Below are 4,369 nucleotides of genomic sequence, written 5' to 3'. Positions count from 1 at the left end.
GACTTGGTTTTAACAAATGTACCGCCAGCTTGTATGAAATATTTTGTGGTACACTTTTGTGCAACAAGAACAAACACACACAAAGTATTTGACATATTGTCTAATTAGATACATAAGTTGGTGCTAAACAGTTTTTTCATGCAAGTAAACCATTTAAATCTAGGTGAATAACTATTGACATTGCAATATTCAAGTCATAAGGCAGTCGTCAGTAAAAAAAGTGATGAAAATTTCCAAAAATGTAAACACAAAAAAATGTAAACACAAATGTAGAACAAATGCCATAATCTGTAAAAAATTGATTCCGGGTTCATTATGTATGCAACCTTTTATCTCACCAAGGATCTTATTGATTGAAATTTTATTTGTTTTTTTTGAAAGTAATGTTTGATAAATTGTAAAACTCATTTGCACTTTGTGATAGATGAATTTGTCAATTTTTAAAACTCCAGAATTTTGTTTTTGTATACTTAGTCAACAGCATAGTATTTTCTGTTATTTTCATTGTCCACGATTACCATTTTTTTTTTTTTATACAACCACAAAAAAATTTTGCGGTCGTATATTGGTATGACGTTGGCGTCATCGTCTGAAGACACATTGGTTTTTGCACAATAACTTTAGTTTAAGTAAATGGATCTCTATGAAATTTTACCAAAAGGTTCAATACAACTAATGGAAGGTTGGGATTGATTTGGGGGTTATGGTACCAACAGTTAAGGAATAAGGGGCTAAAAAGACAATAACTTGTGTGTTAATGTATGGATCTCTCTGACATTGTACCACAAGGTTCCATATCACAAAAGGAAAGCTGGAATTGAGTTTGGGGGTAATTTCCCAAAACGTTTAGGAAAAAGGGGCCAAAAATAAGCATTTTTCTAGTTTCCAGACAATAACTTGTGTTCAAGTGTATGGATCTCTCTGAAATTGTACTGCAAGGTACCATACCACAAAGGGAAGGTTGGGATTGATTTTGGGGGTAATTTTATCAAAATTTGAGGAATGAGGGGACAAAAAGAGGCAAAAAACAAGCATTTTTCTAGTTTCAGGACAATAACTTGTGTGTAAGTGTATGGATCTTTATGAAATTGTACTACAAGGTTCCATATCACAAAGGGAAATCTGGGTTTGAGTTTGGGGGTAATTGCCCTAAACGTTTAGGAATTTGGGGCCAAAATGGGGCAAAAAACAAGCATTTTTACAGTTTCCAAACAAAAACTTGTGTTCAAGTGTATGAATCTCTCTGAAATTGTACTGCAAGCTACCATACCACAAAGGGAAGGCTGGGATTGAGTTTGGGGGTGATGAATCATAAGGGGGTTCAAAAAATGGGGGGGGGGATTTTTTTTCTTTAAAATTTTAAGTTGGTTATTTTTTATTTATATATAAAGCAAATAATAATGATAAGGTTTGATTTCATCAAAAATTGAAATATTGGGGTTCTTTGATATGCTGAATCTAACCGTGTATTCAGATTCTTAATTTTTGGTCCCGTTTTCAAATTGGTCTACATTAAGGTCCAAAGGGTCCAAAATTAAACTTAGTTTGATTTTAACAAAAATTGAATTCTTGGGGTTCTTTGATATGCTGAATCTAACCGTGTATGTATTTAGATTTTGGATATTGGACCATAATAGGTAAATTAAAAAATTTTAAGTTCTTAGACCACATTCATTCTGTGTCAGAAACCTATGCTGTGTCAAATATTTAATCACAATCCAAATTTAGAGCTGTATAAAGCTTGAAAGTTGTGTCCATACTTGCCCCAACTGTTCAGGGTTCGACCTCTGTGGTCGTATCAAGCTGCGCCTAGCGGAGCATTTTATTTTTTTTTGGAGTTAAACTTTCATTAAAGAGTGAACTACTTTGACTAATAATCTGCACAATAAACAGACATACTCTAGTGCTTAATGCGACAACATTCAATATCATCAAAATAATATATACAGTCCCCTAAAGGACAAAGTTCATTTTTGGCCTTGAATTTCAACTTTTTCAAAAATTATGAAAAAAAACCAATTTGTTTCTTTAATGGAAATATGAAAAATATTTCAATAGCCTTAATGCTAGGTAAACAAATTTCTTTATCAGAGTACATTAAAGGCTCGAAAGGCAGCACATTATGGAGGTATTGTTAAATTAAGGTGATTTTGTGCCTTTTTAGCTCACCTGGCCCTGTCGACCGTCTTCATCCTTCGTCGTCGTTAACTTTTTACATTTTGAACTTCTTCTAGAGAACCACTGAATGGAATGAAACCAAACATGGCATGAATGTTCCTTATGAGGTGCTGATCAAGTGTTGTTACTTTGTAGCCGATCCATCCTCCAAGATGGCCGCCAGCGGGGGACTTAGTTTAACGTAGGACCCTATGGGGAATACATACAAATGTCTTCTTTTAGAGAACCACTGAATGGAATAAAACCAAACATGGCATGAATGTTCCTTATGAGGTGCTGACCAAGTGTTGTTACTTTGAAGCCGATCCATAATCCAAGATGGCCGCCAGCGAGGGACTTAGTTTAACATAGGACCCTATGGGAAATACATACAAATGTCTTCTTTTAGAGAACCACTGAATGGAATGAAACCAAACATGGCATGAATGTTCCTTATGAGGTGCTGACCAAGTGTTGTTACTTTGAAGCTGATCCATCATCCAAGATGGCCGCCAGCGGGGGACTTAGTTTAACATAGGACCCTATGGGAAATACATACAAATGTCTTCTTTTAGAGAACCACTGAATGCAATGAAACCAAACATGGCATGAATGTTCCTTATGAGGTGCTGACCAAGTGTTGTTACTATGAAGCCAATCCATCATCCAAGATGGCCGCCAGTAGGGGACTTAGTTTAACATAGGACCCTATGGGAAATACATACAAATGTCTTCTTTTAGAGAACCACTGAATGCAATGAAACCAAACATGGCATGAATGTTCCTTATGAGGTGCTGACCAAGTGTTGTTACTTTGAAGCTGATCCTTCATCCACGATGGCCGCCAGATTGGGACAATGTTTAACAAAGTACCCTATGGACAATACAGACAAATGTCTTCTTTTAGAGAACCACATACTGAATGGATTGAAACCAAACATGGCATGAATGTTCCTTATGAGGTGCTGACTAAGTTTTGTTACTTTGAAGCTGATCTTTCATCCATGATGGCCGCCAATGGGGGGGACTTCCTTTAACATAAGATCCTATGGGAAATACATACAAATGCTTCTTCTAGAGGTGCACTGAATGGAATGAAACCAAAACATGGCATACATGTTTCTTATGAGGTGCTGATGAAGTGTTGCTACTTTGTTGCCGATTTACTGTTCAAGATAGCCACCAGGATTTTTTATTAAATTACAGGACCAATATTAAACCAAATTTGGCCTCACTCATTATTAGGGTATCTGTTATGATTTTAATCTATTTTTACATGATTTCAAAAACCAAAGTAGAATCAGGTGAGCGACACAGGCTCTTGAGAGCCTCTAGTTTTGACTCTAAAAGCTTTAGAAAAACTTTGGCCATGATCTACAATTCAAAATGTTCTGTAACCGAAAGGTGCCAAGGTTTGAATTGTATCACAAGAGTCAAGACACAAAATTTTCTGGATCAGGGTTTGCGGCTAAGGTAATAACATAAATGGTACCAATTTTTCTGTAAAATATGCTATAAAATGAATGAATTCTGGAAAAAAATTGGACAAGAAAGGTCTGCATGCCTAAGTGGTCATAACAGACATAACTTCCTAGTTTATAGTGTGATGTGCCAAAAAAAAGTTATTCTGTATTACACAATGTAATAGTAATACATGTATCACAACTATTTCTATGTGAAATTTATATAATAATAAAAGGAGATGTGAGGTATATGTCACTGAGACAGTCCCTCAACAACAGGAAACACCAATAAATGTCGGCAGGTCAACATACAGTCTTCAAAAAAAGACAAGTGTCTTTAGAATATGTCAAGATCTTTATCAGCTTGAGAAGAAAACTAGTGAATAAAATCAGATGAGGCTCAAAGATCTTTTAATGACAAAAACATTAAGCTTTGATTTAAGACAACCACTAACAAGGCTGCTGAGGGTGAAATTAGTAATCAGAGTCCTACAGTTTTCAACACAGATCCCTGAAACAGAAAGATTGTTCACATGTTGAATTTGTGCACCTGCCAGAGGCGGATTTAGGGAGGGGGACAGGGGCCCCCTTATGGATCTACATATATGATAAATGTATAGACTGTACAAGTATCAGTCCAAAATATTTAAGGAATATTTTTCCACATTTGGATACTTTTCCAAAAGAAGTACCAATTTTTATTTTTAAGTCCATCTACAATAAATAACAGAACAAGAGGCTCTCAAGAG

Source organism: Mytilus californianus, unplaced genomic scaffold, assembly GCF_021869535.1.
Source record: "Mytilus californianus isolate M0D057914Y unplaced genomic scaffold, xbMytCali1.0.p SCAF_2, whole genome shotgun sequence".
Lineage (NCBI taxonomy): Eukaryota > Metazoa > Mollusca > Bivalvia > Mytilida > Mytilidae > Mytilus > Mytilus californianus.
This window is presented reverse-complemented; position numbering follows the sequence as displayed.